This window comes from Capsicum annuum, chromosome 12 (assembly GCF_002878395.1).
Source record: "Capsicum annuum cultivar UCD-10X-F1 chromosome 12, UCD10Xv1.1, whole genome shotgun sequence".
Lineage (NCBI taxonomy): Eukaryota > Viridiplantae > Streptophyta > Magnoliopsida > Solanales > Solanaceae > Capsicum > Capsicum annuum.
Window position 1 is genome coordinate 40,197,379 of NC_061122.1, and position 20,160 is coordinate 40,217,538.

Consider the following 20,160-nt stretch of genomic DNA (forward strand, 5'->3'; position numbering starts at 1 on the left):
TTGTTATCCCTATCATTTTGCATTCCCCACATATTTGACAGAATCTGTATTAGCCGTGCAAGCATCAGCTACATGCTTACCACTTCTATAAACCTCACACCAAGAATTAGCCTGTTGGACTGTATTTACTATAGTTGTTGGTGAAGTAACACCCAACATTATGTTATTAAGTTGAGTAATCATATGATTTTGCATGGCTGCGATCTGTGACTATAATTCAGTGAACTGATCTACCTCCAATACCTCTGCAACCTTTTTAGGAGTACTACTCGAGTCTATATGCCAGTCAAGGTTCCCTTGTGAAATTCGATTCAACAATGTTTACAATTCTTTATATGTCTTCTCAAGATCCTATCCATTCGTTGCTGAATCCAAGAGAATCTGCGTGTTTGGATCCAATCCTTCTATGAAAGTATGCACAAGAACATCATTGGATTGATAATGGTGAGGGAAATTTTTGAGCATACCCTTAAATCTCTCCCAAGCTTGGTAGAGATTCTCCCCATCTTTCTGTCTAAAACTCAAGATTTCACTTCTCAAGCGAGCCGTCTTCCCAAATGGAAAGAATCAAATAAGAAACTTTTGAGCTAGATCTTTCCATATAGTGATGGAGAGTGGTGTTTCAGCATGTAATCACCTTTTTACTTCCCCCATTAAAGAGAAGGGAAAAAGTGTTAACCTGACATAGTCAAGATTCACCCCTTCAGGAATGTATGTATCGCTGATTTCCAAGAAGGTCTGTATATGCTGCTGCAGATCTTCATGTGAAATACCATGAAATTTGCCCCACTGAATTTAGCAATTGCACCATATTCTGCTTCAATTCAAATTGACCTCCTAGTTCAGGCTTTAGAATACTGCTCGTCATATAGTTCGTGAGTGGGATTGCCACCTCACGAATAGGTCTAGTAGTATGTTGAGTAGGAACAACTGGAATAAAAGGAATGAATGCAGGTGGAAAATTCCTGGCACTTGGATCAACCAGTTCATTTCGTTGTTCAGCCATTCTTCGCTTTTGTTGAAAGATTTGCTCTGGTTCTGCAAAAGGCTCTACCAGTTCTTTATCTCTCGGTAGTCCTGGTTTCAGCTAAACCTGGAAAAAATTCAGCCGCTAAGATCAAGTAGTTAACACCTAAACTTAATATCAAAAACCAAAAATTTAGCAACTTACTCATTATATTAGTCCTCGGCAACGACGCCAAAACCTTGTTGCAACTAAGACGCATACGTAATTACACGTGATCGTACAAGTAATAGAGTGATTTAGATAATCAAATATCATTCCTACGAGGACTAATCAACTAGAAATTTAACCAACTTTTAGTTCCAGATGATGAGTATAAGTGTTGTATAGTATCAAGATGATTTTGAAAATGAGAATAAAAATGTAGATTCATAAACAAGAAATAAAGTTTTATGACTAAATCAAAGCAAGCAACGGTTGTAAACAGTTATAATAAGAATTCTAGGGTTAAGCCTGCTCAAACAATTATACAAATCTCTATTCTTATAGTAGTCAAATTCGTTATCGGGTTGCTGGTTCGCAAGGTTTAGGCAACGATCTTGGTATCCTAACCTAAAATATTTTATCTATTAAATATTACAGCTACAACACCCACAGAGATACAACTATTCTTCTATATTCATAACGTTATGTTCTTGCAATTGAACCAAACAAGGCTTCTAGGTATATCCCTATCCTAGATGATAATTCATAATCCCTTATTTTATAAAAGAGTAAGAACCTTGCTCCTTAATTTACTCATTCTAATAAATGATTCACCTCCCAAATTCATATAGAAATATAAATTTATTCTAATGGCGGCCAAGCATTAAACTAGTAAGCTCAAGAAATTAAGAACAACCCAGATGATAATCCAAAAAGAAACTACTATAAAGAATATCAAAGAGTAATCATATTCTTGACCTCAACCCCAAAACAAGGGTATTTAGCCACTCATGTTTGAATTCAACATCCAAAATAAGCAATTAATAATACCAAGAATGAATCTTGAAGTAAATAAGTTGAAAAGAATCTCTAAGAACCCTAAAAGAGAGAACTTTTTGCTTTTCCGCCGCTTCTCACTTGCCAAAAAAAAGTCCCCAAAATTATCCTGGATTTTTTCATTTATAGCTGGGACAAAACACTTTCTTATCAAAATCTGATCAATCACAAAATTCAATTATTCAGTGAAAATTTGTGAAATACACCCTCACCGTGACATACCACTATAGCAATGAGCTACTGGATTTAGACAATTGTGAAATATCCTTCCTTTGCATCTCACTAAACTTTCAGGTTACAGGTGGTATCACGAACCTACACTGAAAAATGACATATGTGACTTCCTTTCTCTCCATGGTGTTCCATAATCAATGATCTTCACTGGAATTCGACCAATGTTATTTTGTTGGTCGGTACGATGCAGAGTCTCTCCAAATGAGAATTCCTGACTTCCCACTTGCCTTTTTGAGCTATACGTCAATACATTGTATTTCTTCCATCATTCCATATCATTTGTGTCCAATTCTTTATGATTTTAGCCTTAAAGAACTAATCATATCTATTAGGCACGAAATGGAATTAAAGCTGAAATATACTTAAGAATTTATGCAAAAGTTCTCGAAGCACGTCTAAATCTGGGTGCATATTGGTGCTTTGAGTATATATATATGCTCAAGATCACCTTTATAGGCGCTTTAACACACTACATTATACATTTAAAACTAATTTCCAACAACCAAATTAAACTTTTTCATCCACCCATATCTTTTATTTTCCCCCCATCTCTTTTAAGCATTTTCACAAACACTTGGTGGATACACAGTTTACTACCACATGAATTTATTTTTTTATTTTTTTACAATCATGGAAATTTTTGTAGCATGAATTATATCACATCCATCCACCACCAATCAATTATTAACACCAATAACTATTATCTTAGGGAATCAATTTTCACCTTTTCCTTCTTCAATTTCTCAAACTCCTTACTCAAATTCAGTTTATTTTTTAATTACAGTACTTAGGAGCTTTTTGGATCAAATTATGGTCTATTAAAGAAGGAAATTAGTCTACATATGAGATTACCAAAAAAAATAAGCTAAAGGCTCAATAGGGTATAACTAAGATAATGCACAAAGTGTAGGTAAAAAGAAGGTATAAAATAAGGCTATCAAAGAAATACCTAAATCATCTCCTAAATCCACACTCTTTATTTTGCGTCACACACACCAGGTAAGTTCTAGAAATCACATGGAACAAAGAATATTCAAAATTCTCACACACACATGGCTCATGCTCAACTCAATAGGATCATCATAGACTCCCAACCAAACAATAACATAAATTCACAATTAAGACAACAAGCAATAGTCACAAACTTGAGCCTAAGAGTCTCAAAAATAGTAATTTACACAATCAAAATTCTTTTACAAACAAACCCACTTGCATCATCTAATCAAAAATAGCACCAACAAGAAGATCTTACACAAGACAAATTTAAATTTAGCCAAAAATTGGAAATTTCCCCCACCCCACACTTAAAAATCTACTTTGTCCCCAAAGTGAATTTAAAGGTAAGAGATAAAAATACTCTCTGAGCCTCTAGGCCTAGCTAGTAGCATCTTCACATATAAATGGGATCCATGGGAACCCACACCAAGTCTTTGCCTGCTCCTTAGCTCAAGTTTATGGTACTCAGAGTTCCCATTAACCTGTGACTCAAACAAAAACAAAAACTACGTAAAATAAAAAAAAATAAAAAGAAAAAATACCTTAACTTAGGTGCGCCTGATTTAGTGTCACGGCACGACCCTTATCAACTCAGCCATATTTCTTCACTCTTTTGCTCCTTTTTGGGAGATATTTTTCATTTTTTTCTGACTTTATGAGTTTGCACTCTCAAAGTCACCATCTCTCTTCACATCCACCTTTATCATGTTGGGAAATAGTAGATTTATCTTAGGAATCTCAATCAGGTAATCCAAATAGGTCTTTGGTGGACTAACCACCCCATACTTTTTCCCTTCAATAGTATTTATCACACACAAATCTTTAATTTGGGGTTTTACAATGTGTGCTTTGTAAATATCAAATACCACCTTTTCATCATATACCCTCATCTTGAGTGTGCCTTCTCTAATATCAGTCAAGGCCTCTCCGTGTTCAAAGAATAGATTCCTCAATATGATCGGTACCTGTTCAACTACCTCAAAATCAAGAACAATAAAATCAGTAGGTATAATGAATTTACCAGCCTTTATGAGGACATCCTTAATTCTTTCATCCAGATATATAAATGTCCCATCTGCCAGCTGTAACACCACGGTAGTAGGTCATGGTTCTCCCAAGCCTAATGTTTTAAACAGCGATAGGGGCATCAAATTTATGCTTACCCCCAAGTCACTCAGTGCATGGATCTCTTTACTCCAAATTTGAATGGGAATAACAAACTTCACCTGATCTTTCAATTTCTTGGATATCTTTTGTGTCATCACAGTGCTACACTCTTTAGTGAGTCTTATAGCTCCCACATCTTGCAATTTCACCTTTTTTTCCACCACATCCCCTGAATACTTTACGTACTTGGGCATACTCTATAAAATATCTATCAATGATAAGTTAACATAGATATCTTTGAATGTTCAATAAACTTTTTGAAAAAGGTATCCTCCTTTACTTTTATTTGCCTCTAAGGGAAGGGTAGTGGCAATCTCTTCTTCACTTCTTCTACAACCACTTTTTCTTTCAATTACTCAAACTTCCTTAAATTTTCAGCAACTCAATCATTTACCTATTGGGTCACCATATTTGTATCTACCTCCTTTGTTTTCTTGGGAGGTTCTTCTTCAAGCTTCTTACCACTTTTCAAGGTAATTTTCATAACCTATTTTGGATTTTCTATATCTGCTGGCAACCTACCTTATGGTATGATGTTTAGTGCTTGTGATAATTAGCCCACTTGCAACTCTAAACTTATTATGGCCTCTTGATGAATCTTTTAGTTTGTAGCAAACTGGGTCAGATTGTCTAGGATCTTCTTCAACATCTCCTCTGTGTTGTTAGTTGACTGACTGGGTTGGGTCTGTGGCTGTAGGGCATTCTATGGCTAATTTGTTGGCTGAGTCTGCCACTTTATGTTATAGGAATTACAATAATTTGGCCTTTGAGCATTACCTACATACATCACATATTTTGGATTTGATGTGCACATGGCCGCTGCATGACCACTATTTCGACTTACCTCACATCAACCTACAGCTTATTGGATAGCATTTACTGTGGCTATAGGTTGTGTTGCTCCCAACTTCATGCCGCTGAAATAAGCATTGATCAAATTTTGTAAGGAAGAAACCTATGCTGATTGGGATGTAAAATGGTCCACCTCCAATACTCTCGCAATTTTTTTTGGAACTTCTAAAATCTAAATGCCAATTTGGATTTCCCTGTGCTATGTGGTTCAACAATGTGTATAGATGATCATAAGTCAATTCCAGTTCTTGACCACCTGGGGAAGAACCTAGAAAAATCTTTATATTGTGATTAAGAGCTTCTACAAAAGTATGAGAAAGTACCTCATTAGATTCTTGGTGGTATGAAAACTCCTAAAGAAGAGCCTTGAAGCATTCCCAAGAATGATAAAGGTTTTCATTAGGCTTCTATTTGAAGCTCACTATCTCACTGTGAAGTCTCATAGTCTTTCCTGATGGAAAGAATTTAATGAGGAACTTTTTGGCTAAGTCATCCCATGAAGTAATTGAACTGGTCAGCTCTGCATTCAACCACCTTATAGCTTTTCCCAAAAGTTAAGGGGGAATAGTGTAATTCTCACATAATCTGGATTCACCCCAGTAGGAGTGAATGTATTAGTAAGTTTAATGAAATTCTGTAAGTGGACTGGTGGATCATCATGTGAAAGCCCTGCAAACTATCCACTGCTAATAAGAAATTGCACCATATTATGTTTTAACTTGAAACTCCCCCCAGCAGCCGGTCTTTAAATGGGGGAAGTCCAGTTCGTCGGAAGTGGGACTGCCACTTCTCTAACCTTCTTACCAGTTGCTTGTTGTTCAGCCATAGGAACAATATTCTCTTGGCCTTTTTAGAATTACAGAATTCTTGGGTGAAAGATTGCTTCTCTCCTACATTGATGGTAAATTTGCTTAGGTTCGGAGCTTGGTTCAACCAAGTCGTGATCCCTTGTCATCTTTCTCATTTGAAAACCTATTTCCTGCAAAAACAAAACCAAGACCAAGCCTAAAAACACCAAATAAATCTAAAAGTATAACTAAAATAAGGGTGACTCAGCAACTTTTATTTGCCCATGGCACGGTAATGACACCCTTCCAACTAGGGTTATAGGTTATACCCCAATTAGTTTAGAGAGGGGCATGTCAGTTAGATGACTACCTCTTACAGTTTTAATTTCAGTCTTAGTATAGAACTCAGTTCAGTTCTACAACACCAGGAAAATCAACAATAGTCACCCAGCTTAGTATAGAACTCAGTTCAATTCTATAGAATCATGACTGTCAGAAATAGTCACCCAGCCAACAGTAATTCAGTTATTAGTGAACTTAGCTATCAGTCATTCAGCTATGAAATCTCAGTACCCAGTGTTAATATGATCTCATTTACAGTATATGTGGTTATATGTATAGTATTGCATAATCATTATTTACATCAGTTTTATATATATATGTACCCTCATTTAGTTATATTCATTTTACTCAGCCAGTATTGTTCATGCATATTAACCCATGCATTCAGACTTACATCTCTTAGCATACCAGTACATTCAAAGTACTGACGTATACCTTTCTTTTGCGTTATGATATTTTATATCATAGGTTCAGACACACGGGCTCCTAATCGTACTTAGCAACCCAGCTTGTCAGCAACAGACTTAGTGATGAGTCCTTATAGTTCAAGGACAAACATATTATTTCATTATGTCGTTATTTTAGTAGTCGGAGTTAGTTAGGTACTTATCCCATCAACTCCATCTTCAGATAGTTAGAGGCTTTTGGACTAGATTATTTTAGATAGATGTTTAGTTTTCAGTATTTATTTATTATTATTTGATTTAGTTTTGAACCTTATGGCAGTTCGAGTCTAACTTCTGCCTTATTACATTATTTTTACTCAGTTATTGCAGTACGTACCAGTTATGGGTTGGCTTGTGGTCCTTCGAGATTATGAGCATCGTGTGATGTCCAGGGTGTAGAATCAGGGCATTACAATTCTAAACCTTCAATGACTCTTCTTTATGTTAGGAGAGAGTAGATGTTCCTTATTTGAAAAAAAATATTGTGTATTCTTCTTTTATCTAAGTTTTTAAGTGTGAAGGGGGGTTAAGGCAAAACTTTGGTATATGTAATAATTAGTTGAGAATTTTTGGTGTGCCTCTTTGGAGATAATTCATGAAATTATACTAATTAGGTATTAGAGAATATGGAAAATTCCTAGATGGGTTGGTTAGTTAGAAGTTCATATGCACTTATAATGATGGGCTTGAATGTCATGTTAGTATACAAGAGATGAGAGCTCCAAAAAGTCATGGAATATTGAATACCATAGTTTAGACTTGTAATATTTTTTCTTGTGTAGTACCTTGTGACTTGAGTTATGCTTGAACATGGTGAGAGTATGTAGTTCAACTCAGACTATGGTAGGAGTAGTAATACCCATGTGAAGATTATAAGTTTTATCAAATTAAGTGTAGTGTTTAAGAGGAAAAGTATAGTTGAAAAATGTGTTTAAGAAGTGTTATTAATCTTGAAAGTTAATAGTTGCATCATCTAAAGCATAGAAATCATATTCTTACTTCTATCCTAAATTCCTATATTTCATGTTATATAGTTTCTTCAAGAGGATTTATCATGTTTGAGCCTATATCTCTGTATTATATGAACCTATATCAATAGGTTAGAAAAATTGTACCATGTTTTGACTCCTTATTCGAATGCCATACTCAGATCATAACCAAAAATTCTTTTCCTCGATTATTATTAGAAATTATGATAAGGAGAATTTGAAGAAACTTATATTCCCTTTTAGTAACTCTTGGAAATTTTGTTGCATTAGCTATCACTTCGTAACTCTATATGTACAATCATTTCATGAATTCTTCAACTAAGTTCTAAACTCTCAGCATAAATTAGCTCCTTATAGTCCTTCAAGTCAGCTTAGAAAGTTTCATGTTAGGGTTTTATCTCTTAAGATCAGATATATCCTTCCTTCGTAGAAATATTGGCTAAGTACCCTTATTTATTTAGTCCTAACAATGATTCAATAGGAGCAACATATTTTTCTTCTAGAATTACGTTCCTCTAATTTCATGTCTACATTGTTCCATACGATTCCTATGAATATATTAATAGTCCATATGTATTATCTGAGTCAGTGCTCTATAAAAAGGTGATTCCACTTATGAAACATGATCAAGTTTAGAAATTCAATTTTATGTTAGTAGCTACATTTTTATCATCCCAATATTATCCTTTATTTGAGAATTAATGATCTCAAAGCGTAGATATTATAACACCCACAAACTCCTAGCTAAGCTTCTAACCGTTCATCACATGTTCATAGGCCCAAAAGCAATTATTTTAACCATAGATAAGTATAATGATCATTTATCTGGTGTGTCAAGTGCTTTCGATGCGAATCATGATCATAGGAAATATTTAAAATAAAATTGAGCTGAGAACATTTTTATTAATTGAGTTTCTGTATTCAATCCTAGAAGGGTCAATTTCAAATGAGTATAGTATTTAAAATATGTAAAGTCTTGGAGATCATGACCAATCAAATGAAAGATATTTGAATCTTTTTTCTAACACATTCAATTTTGCCTTAATTTGGTATTAGGGTAAAAAGTTGTCTTTTTGTGAGTGAACCAGTAGAGGTCCGCATTTCGAATGTGTCAATGAGGGGTCAAAACAATGAGACATAATTTCAACATGTCATGGACCTCCTCCTACGCATTATTGGAGTGTCACGCCAGTTGTGCTCAATAATTTTTCCGTGCCATGCTAGTAGTCACAATGATGTTAAAATTCTACTTTTTCTTTTCATTTTTGAGGGTAAACTAGTCATTTTAGTCCTAAATGACCATATAACTAATAAAAATCATTTTCTCTTACTCTATATCACAAATTCATCGATTTCTCTCTTCTCAAAATCTCAAGAACTCTAAAGCAAGGGTTTTCTTTCAAAAAATTCATGTTCCAAGGCTCCAGTTCAAACTCTTCTTTAACAAATCATCAAGTTCAAGTTTGTGGGGGCATCAACATGGATAATACTTTTGTCTTTATGCCTAAACTCAAGTTTTTAAATTTTATAAATATGTCTTCTTGTGTTAGGGTTTAACCCTAAGCTTTCAATTCAATTTTTCATGTTCTATTTATGAGTTTTCCTACGTACTTGATAATATTCATGAACTTCTATAGTTTAATTGTATTCTTATTTACATGTTTTCAAATTCTTGTTTAAAGTTTAATGAAATGTTCATGAAATTCTTATAAATTGATAACGAACCTTTTGAATTTGCAAGAAATACATATCCCTAGTATGATTTGAAGATTTCAAGTATAAATTGAAAACAAGCTCTTTTCTTTGACATGATTTAGCCCAAATTTTAAGCAAGTGCCTGACATAAATATGAATTTTCATGTTCTTAATATGATTTAGCCTAACTTCTCATGATTTAGAATAAACAAGAATAAATTTCAAGCATGTATATTATATAAGTCCAGTTTACATATAATTTTCATGTTTTTGCATAAGTTATGAGGCTTGGGGGTTGTATCACAAAAATTAGCATGAAATATACTAGATGTTATGAATTTCAAGATTTTTCATGAATTAAATAAGTTTGACATAATTTGACATTATGCTCTCTATTTATCATGAAATTGTGGTTTTCAAGTATATGATTCATGATTACTATGATAGTCGAGTAAGACATATGTGCTAAGGTTATAGGACATCTAGAAATATCATCAATGCTCTACGAAATAGGAAAGAAACATGACTAGCTTTTAGCATACCAGGACTACGGTCATTAGTGTATGTTAAAATTTATTTCATGCTTATTTCCATGATGAATTTTATATATTATGAGGAAAGTATGATTAGGAGTAGTATCAAGCACCGAGTGGGTGAGGTTTTAGCTATCCTAGTCCGAGAAACTATGTAACACTGAAGCTTAAAGGGATTTTTTCCAATTAAGACTATCTCCAATAGGATCATGAGTAAAGTCATGCCAATCATGGTTCTATACTGATGGCAAGGTATAGAGAAAACCTCCTCAATGTGGATCAAATGTTGGATTCCATGTTTACTCATATGATTAAATGACTCACTGTACTACGAATTTTATGTTGCTGCATTATGCTAGTTCTCATTATACTTTCTAGTTTACTTCATGTTTAATGTGTATCATTTATACTCATTAACCTTCGGAAGTCTTTTGCATAACTTCTAAACAATTATAATTAGTTCACTGCACAAGTATTCATATTTCCTAATCATGTCAGTTGTTACTATGTTTCAGTCATCATGTACAAATTGTCAACCATTTATGTTTTTCAACATGTTTTCAACTCTACACATGATTTATTAATTCTGTTTTACTTATGCATCGCATGTTCATTCCCCCATGATCTATACATTATTTGTACTAACCACATATACATCTGTGTTGCTATATATTATTTTATAATGTAGTTATGATACAAAATCATGATCAGGTAGACGCATCTTCATCCAGTAGGTGATGGGTTCCCTTTGTTAGAGGACTCAAGTCAATTATAGTTCTAGTATTTTATTTTGATTTATTTTTATTGACTAGGGATAGTTGATGGTCATGTCCCTGAGGTGTAAGCAGATGCTAATACATTTGAGGATTTTAACGGAGAATAATTGCAAAGTCTTAAGCAACTTTTGCTGTTTTTGATTGTTTTCTCTTTGTTATTGCAGGAAAAGTTAAGATGAAATAAAACCAACAAAAACTGAGACAAAAGAGTTGAATTTTGAGAAAAATAAGAAGCGAAGTGTAGTTGATGAATTATCTGATAAGTCTTCAACTCCCTGATAAGTTATCAGACTCATTGTCAGCCTTAGACAAAGAATGAGATTCACCTGGAATTTATGATAAAATCTATAATAGGCCGTCAAAAGTGTGATAAGCCATCAGGCTTATCGTTAGGCTTAGACAAAGAATAAGGTTCAGCTAGAATATGTGACAACATCTGTGATAGCCCATCAGAAGTGTGATACGCCATCCGGCTCGGTTTCAGGCTTAGGAAGGGAATGGATTTTGTAGTGAAAAAGTGACGACATCTCTGATAAGTCATCACATGCCTGATAAGCCGTCAAGCCTCATCGTTAGCCCACAACAGAGATTATCAAAGTAAAGAGGAGATGACGATATTCCTGATAAGCCATCAGACTCCTAATAAGCCATCACACACGTCGTCACCTGTTTGAGAAAATGCTGTGATCTATGATTTTGTTTACATAATTAGATTGAAGTATTTAAAGCACATGTTAGGGTTTTCATTCATTATCTTGGACATCTGGAACTCACATTTTAAGCATTTTTCTCTCTATATTCTGCCTTTAGTTCTTTAGAGAGATTATTACAATTGTTTTGGGATTTTCTACTGGATCAAATCTAAGAAACATTTGTTCCTATTCATGTTGCTGTAAGATCATCTATCCAAGTATGAATTCAACTTGTTGTCTTGCTTATTTTATTATGAGTAGCTAAATTCCCTTAACCTGAATTGTGGGATCTATGAGTTTGGGTTTCTAACATAACTAAGTGTTCAAGATTCTAACGGTGGTAGGAACTTCTTGTTAATTCCATTGTTTTACATGCTGAATATTGGTTGCGAACAATAGACTTTGCTTACGGATGATTTTCTTGAGATAGGAAATCAACCCTAGTAAGAAGTGAATTATCACAGGGACTTGGAAGCATTAAACTTCCATTTAATAATTAATGTTGTAACAAGATTAATTAACTTGGGATAACATCCTGTTATGAAATAAAAATTCCCTAAGTTCTAGAGAATTAGGTAATTAAATGTATAATAGGTTGAGAAACATTTAGACATAACTTCGACAAGGATAATCTATTGTTCCTAACTACCATAAGAATCTTGGACCGTTACTGGGGTCTGTCAAATCCCAATACCATAGTGAACATAACTCAGGTTTTCCTTATCATATTGATTTCAAATACTAAACTAATAAGTAATTATTTGTTACACTTCCAAAAAGCCCCATTCATAGAAAACTGGTAACTATCAGTTGATAACCCAAAGATAACTCAAATTCACACCCTATTCCCTATGGATTTGACCCCAACCTAGTTGGGTTATATATTGACAACGAATGCTTACATATTCGTAAGAGAGGTGTAGTTTGAGAATTATCAAAAATAGCACCATTGCCGGGGAATACGGTTGTAACTTAAAGTTTATGTGCGCTAATTGACTGTTAGTCAAGTTTCCTAGTTTTACATTTATTTGTTGTTTTTGTTTTCTACAGGACTTTTGTGGTGTATGCCAAGAACCGTAAGTTCCGGAGGACCATTATTACTATTTAATCCAGAACCGCAACTAATCAGCAGAATGGTAGACCAGCAGGGGGCTGAAAGGTTAATAGCCATAGTTAGAGCTCAGGTGAATTTGCCGAATGTCAGTCAACAAGTATGCCATCTAAATCCTGAGGATGAAGTTTTGGGAGATGAGAAGTTGTTGAACCTTGGTAACCTAAGGTGGGCAGAGGAAATAGCTGCACCAGTACAGCATAGTGCTAACAGGAACCGTCCATTCCGAGGAAAGCAAGATCACCAGCCGGTCGAGTTTGACCTAAATAATGATGATGATGGAATGGATGGAGCAGGTGCAACGGGTACAATTATTCCTCCACCGTTAGCACCTAGGGAAAAATTCAACATTACAAGGACTATGATTCAACTTCTTAATCTGAATGGGTTGTTTGGTAGCCTTCCTAGGAATGATCCGAACTTGCATCTGGTGAACTTTGTCACCATCTGTAAATCTTTTGATAACCCAGTAGTGGGTTAAAATGCTATTCATTTGAGATTATTTTCGTTGTTTCTATCTGGGGAGGTAATATTGTGGCTTAATGAGCTGACACCTGATTCTATCACCAACTGGAGGCAGTTAAAAGGAGCTTTCCTAGAAAGGCTCTTTCCACCTTCCAGGAGGGTATAGTTGAGGGATGAGATCAGTAACTTTACACAGCTCCCACTGAAGCCTTGCATAAAACTTAGGAAAGATTCATAAAGAAGCTGATACAGTGTTTGAACCACAATATGATGGACATACACTTGATGGAGACTTTGTACAGGCTCTTAACTCTATGACAAAATCAACTGTAGATAATGCTACTGGTGGTTTGTTTGTTGATCATAAAGTCCCAGAGGATTCATAAATTCTAGAGAGAATAACCAAACAGAGTCAGGCATGGCATACCAGATACTCTGTGGTAGCAAGCGACACTATTTCTGTTGGTATGACTGCAGAACAATGCAGAAGAGATGAGGAGTGTGATCAATACATGGCTCACCTACAAATATAGATGGACTTGCTAACCAAGCATTTACTATCAGGTAAAACTGAGAAAGTGAAGGCTGTGGGATTACGCGACAAAGTAAAGTTTGACTAGAAAGAAGAGGCAAACTATGTAAATAATCAGGGGGTTTCAAGGTAATAGCCAAGGAAATCAAGGCCGGACTTATTATGACAAGGCTGGATATAAGAACCAGGAGTAAGGAAATTACAAGAGCAATAATGATAGGAGCGGGTTATATGTCCCTCCTAGAAATCGTGAGGCTACTATAATGAGTTCTGAAAAGATATCCATGGAAGACATGATGGCTAAATTATAAAGGGATTGGAGGCTACCAACTCAGGGGTGACTACCATGAAGAGTGATCTATCCTCTATTAGTCAGTTAGTAAACTCACACTCTACTGTGATCAAACAGCTGGAACAGTAAATGAGCCAACTCTCCGTAGTGTTGAACCAGAGAAAAAGTGGAAAATTACAAAGTGATACGGTCCAGAATCCATGGAATGATGGCTCATTATAGAAATTACCACTAGAAGTGGTAAGATATTACCTGGCCCTTCTATGGGAAAAAGTTTCATTGAAGATATGATTGAAGCAGAGAATGAACTCAAGGAGGAATGTCCAGTAGAGTTTGAGAAACTGGATGGTTCTGATAGTGCTCTAGAAAAAGGGAGAGAGAAGGAAAAGAAAGTAGTGCTGAAAACTCTTCCAAGACCACCACCTCCCTTTCCTCAACAATTGAAAAAGACGGTTGAGGACATGAAATTTAGTAAATTCACGGCAATGTTAAAGAAGTTAATAATAAATTTGCCTTTGGTGGAGGCACTCGAGCAAATGCCAAGCTATGCTAAATTCATGAAGGACCTTGTGACAAAGAAAAGAGAGGTTAGCTACAAACCGAAGGATAATCTCCATCATTGTAGCGCTATTTCTATGAGGACCTTGGTGCAGAAGAAGGCAGACCCAGGAGCATTCACTATTCCTTGTATGATTAGGTCTCTGGAATTTGCTAAGGCCTTATGTGATCTGGGAGTGAGCATTAATATGATATCACTGGTTGTATATAAAAATCTAGGTTTGGGAAATCCCACACCCACCAACATGCGACTCGTGATGGTGGATTGTAACGCCCCGATTTTCTGAACCGGAATGCTACACGATGCTTATAACCCCAAGGGACCACAAGCTAACTCATGATTGATATATATATACCTGTAGATTGCAATTCATGACATAATAATGCAGAAAAATATACACAATATTCCATAAGCTTCAACTGAAATAATATAACATCCATATGGGCAAAAAATACCCAAAACAACTGAAAACTGAATCTGAAAGCTAAATCTGAGCGTAAATTCAAAAGCCTCTTAGTACTGTCTAAAATAAGGAGTTGAAGGAACATGTCTGCAACTAACTCCGTAAAACTAAACTGAAGAACTAAATGAATAAATTAAATAATGTCATCCTTGAATGAAGAGGACTTACTGCAACTCCGTATGGTGAATGCGACTGCTACTGCTTGTCTGGGACTCGTGCCTTTGAAGCTATGGTGTAACATGAAAAGAAAGCACCATAGCACAAATCTGTCAGTACAACTGGAGTACTGAGTATACGAGTGAAGTAGGCTAATAGAAGGGTTTACGTGCATGAATAATACTACTGACTGACTGATATGAACATAAGAGTACAAATATACATACATAGTAACTAAGATAGTGAGTACATAATTGATAAATCTGTATGCTAGTACATGGCTAGAATCATAGTTCTGAAAAAATGGATGACTATATCTGACAACCCTGAATCTAGTTGAACTCTTTGAGTTCAGTGCTATAATTGAATTTGACCGTATCTAACAGTCCTGGTATACTGATATCTAAAGAACTATCTGAGTTCTTTTATTGAAACTGATACTGAAACTATGGGAGGGAGTTGTTTAACCGATATACAACATATGTGCCATTGTGGCTAAGATGGAGTCCAATCTCTGCCCTTACTGGAAGGGTGTCAATACCGCGCCACTGGTAAGGACAACATGTGAGAAACCCTTATATAACGGTAACTCTAGTGAGAACGGTAAGAACCCTCATATAAAAGGTTAAGCCACCTTTTATATGACTGACTGAGTTCTATAGATTATAGATTGACTAAGATTATCATGACAACCTGACATGGCTCTAGGCACACAGCTATTTTTTTTGGGTACGAATACCCCCAGGACTCGATAGAACAAAACTGACAAACATGACATGACTTGATCACAAGATTGGAATCCACAATTCTCTATATCATAAGTAGGGGATAGTAAACTTCTTGTATTTAATCAACACCACAAACATGGTAGGGAAATCATGGATATAATTCGCACACAAAATTCATATTTCCATCATCATACATACTTCATGTCGTCACCATAATAATACATAAATAGTATGGGCATTTATATTGAAGTGTATCGCTAACATGGACCTGTCATTTAGATATGATGAAATCATGTAAATATGAACTTCTAACATCCAAGGCATTTTATCAAACACCTTACATGCATTCTTTAAGGCATATGTAGATTTCATACATGCGTTAGTTCAACCCACCCAAAGTTCATGATTTTCAACCAACAATTACATATATTCTATGAAAAACATCCTTAGATATCATCTTGAAACTTGAACAACAATCATCACTATGTACATGCTTATATCACCACAAAAGTTTAAAAAATACCATTTAAAAGCATGGTTCTTGAACTCTATGAACGAATTGAATCCATAGATGAACATTACGCATACCTTAAAGCTTGATCTTGAAAGAGATCTAACGTTTCTGAAGGTTCCTGAAGAAATCCTTAGGCTTGCCCTAGATTTTTCTTGACTAGGGTTTAACCCCTTTGGGAAAGAATGCTCTTGTTCCTGAGGAGATGATCTTGAGGGAAAACCCTAATCTTGTGGTTAAAAGTGTAAGAGAGGGTTTTTAAGATGTTTTAACTAAAGAGAATGGAAGATAATATGTTCCTTGAGGGTTATAAGTCATGGGAAGTGAAGGAAAAGACCAACATACCCTTATGAAATAAATTCCTAGTTGCTAAAAATCATAGCTGACGATATTTGTGACAAGGAATCAAAAGTGTGGTAAGCCGTCAAAAATGCCATCACACAGGAGCTGGAACTGATAGTGTCTGCCTAAGTCTGATGACCTTCGTGTTAGGGCATCAAAAATATGGTAAGCTACCACAAATGTCGTCACTTAGGAGCTGGTTTCTGCCTAAGGCTGACGACCTTCGTGGTAGGGCATCACAAATATGGTAAGCTACCACGAATGTCATCACTTAGGAGCTAGTTTCTACCTAAGGCTGATGACCTTCGTGGTAGGGCGTCACAAATGTGGTAAGCTACCAGGAATGTCATCACACAAGCGTTGGATTTTTCCTAAGGCTGACGAGCTTCCTGGTAGGGCATTACAAATGTGGTAAGATACCACGAATGTAATCATACAGGAGTTGGATTCTGCCTAAGGCTGATGACCTTCGTGGTAGGGCATCACAAATGTGGTAAGCTACCACGAATATCGTCACATAGTTCCTAGCGTGACATGCTGGAGTAAAATAGGAATAACTTTTTTCTCTGATATTGGATTTAGGAAAAATTGGTATCGTTGGAAAGATAATTCAATTATCTATCTGTTAATAGGTCATGAACTCAAAAATTCCAAGTATAATGATAGATATTCTCGTTTGAATTTGACTATGGCAATATCTTTCTCAAGAATTAGATCGGTAAGGAATGTTTTGATTCGTCTGATAACTGGGAGTTATTTAAAGCCTTAATATACATCTAACCTACTCATAAAACTATAAAAGAACCATGATGTACTATGCATGAGCTTAGTACATGGCTCTAATATTGGTTTGGATTTTTTGGGGTATTACAATATCTTCCCCTTGGAAACATTCGTCCTCGAATGATGACTGCTTAAGAGGGGAGAAAAGATAAAATGATACATACACTGATCATGCTCAACTGGCACATGATTTTAGGACTAAATTTAATTCTAAACTGAATATACCCCAACTAAACGTGCATATCTGATGTATGACTGATAAGCAGAACTCATGAATGCATTATAAGCTATACACTGATACTTGATACCAATTTTATACTAGAATTTTGAACATGTAACTGAATAAGCTTAAGGAAAATTGTTACCTCGAGCTAAGTCTGAATTAGCGGAAAAAATATGAGGGTAATTGGTTCACATGTATGCTTCTGCTTCCCAAGTAGCTCCCTCCATGGACTGATTCTGCCAAAGAACCTTGACTAGAGGGACTTTTTTGTTCCTCAGCCTACGAGTCTGATAGTCGAAGATTTTGACTAGAATCTCTTCATAAGAGAGGCTATTCTGAATGTCTACGCTCTGAATAGGGACTACAAATACTGGGTCACCTATGCACTTCTTGAGCAAAGAGACATGGAAGACTGGATGAACTGAGGCTAGATCTGAAGTCAATTTGGGCTCATAGGCTACCTTGCCGAGGCGACTGAGAATCCTGAAGGGACCAACATATTAGGGATTGAGCTTTTCCTTCTTGTCGAATCTCTTCACTCCCTTCATGAGAGAGATCTTGAGATAGACATTGTCATCGACCTCAAATTCGAGATCCTTTCTATGAACATCCGCATAAGACTTCTGTCGGCTCTAAGCAGCCTGGAGTCTTTCTCTGATCAACTGAACTTTCTCTAAGGCATCGAATACTAAGTCTAGCCCTATGATTGTGGTCTCACTAACTTTTAACCAACCGATCGGAGACCTAAATCTCCTACCATAGAGAGCTTCGAACAGAGCCATCTAAATACTGAAGTGATAGCTTTTGTTGTATGCGAACTCAATCAAAGGCAAGTGGTCATCCCAGATTCCCTTCAAATCAATTTTACATGCCCTTAGCATATCTTCTAGATTCTGAATGGTCCTTTCTACTTGACCATCTTTCTGAGGATGAAATACTATACTGAGATAAACTTGGGTATAAAGACCCTTTTGGAATGCTTTCCAAAAGTGAGAGGTAAATTGGGTACCTCTGTCTGAGACTATAGATAGTGGAACACCGTGTAATCTGACCAACTTCCTAATATAGAGTTTGCCATAATCCTCAGCTGAGTAAGAGGTACGAACTGGAAGAAAATGAGCTGACTTGGTCATTCTGTCTATAATGACCCAAATTGAATCTTGCTGATGAAGTGTTCTAGGAAAACCTATCACGAAGTCCATGTTCACTTTTTCCCACTTCCAAGTAGGAATAGTGAACTCCTGCATAGAACCACTAGATTTCTGATGCTCTATCTTAACCTGCTGACATGTAGAGCACTTAGCCACAAACTTTGCAACGTCCCTCTTCATCCCACTCCACCAATAGATCTCCCATAAGTTATGGAACATATTGGTGGCCCCTAGGTGAATAGAGTATCATGCACCACACGCTTCTGCAAAAATTCGCTGCCTCAAGTCATCTACAACGGGAATACACAGACGACCCTGACAAGGAAGAACACTATCTCCTCCTTGGGAGAAAACCTCTACTTCCTGACTTTGAACTGACACTTTTAGCTTGAAAAGGCTAGGATCCCTGTCTTGATTATCTTTCACCTCGGAAACTAGAGATGACTCTGACCTACTCTGAACACATACACCACCCTCTAAAGAGTCGACTAAGCGAATGCCTAGTCTGGCAAGCTGATGAATCTCCTGAGCTAATTTCTTCTCACTATCCTTAACATGGGAAACACTACCCATGGACAGTCTACTGAGTGCGTTGGCCACTATATTGGCCTTTCCAAGATGATAAAGGACACTCATGTCATAATCCTTTAAGAGCTCTAACCACCTTCTCTGATGAAGATTAAGATCTTTCTGGGAAAATACAAACTGAAGGATCTTATGATCTGTGAAGATGTCTACATAAATATTGTATAGATAATGCCTCCAAATCTTTAAGGCAAAGACAACTGCTACTAACTCAAGGTCATGAGTAGGATAATTCTTCTCATGGGGCTTTAACTGTCTAGAGGCGTAGGCTATGACTCTACCATGTTTCATGAGGACACAACCTAAACCTACTCTAGATGCATAACAATATACCACGAATCTATCAGAACCACCGGGAAGTGCTAAAACTAGAGCTGAGGTGAGTCGAGTCTTCAACTCCTAAAAGCTATTCTCTTAAGGTCCTGACAACTAAAACTTGACCTTTTTTTGAGTTAATCTGGACATAGGAAATGCAATATAAGAAAATCCCTCAACAAACCATCGGTAATAGCTAGTCAAACCCAAAAAACTCCTGATATCTGATAGAGAGATAGGGCAAGGCCAGTTTCTTATCGCTTCACTTTTCTGAGGATCTACTCTAATGCCATCACCAGAAATAATGTGGCCAAGGAATGCTACTGCTCTTAGACAAAATTTAAACTTACTGAACTTGGCGAACAATTGGTGATCCCTGAGAGTCTGAAGAACAATTATGAGATTGTCTGAATGATAATGCTCTGTGCA

The 20,160-nt window shown here is 36.1% G+C and overlaps 1 non-coding gene across 1 annotated transcript; it reads left to right on the forward strand.

Moving 5' to 3' along the window:
- The first annotated feature begins 436 nt into the window (after positions 1-436).
- Positions 437-543, forward strand: LOC124889831. The gene has a single exon (XR_007048747.1). It is a non-coding gene; the product is annotated as a small nucleolar RNA R71 (small nucleolar RNA).
- The last annotated feature ends 19,617 nt before the right edge of the window (positions 544-20,160 follow it).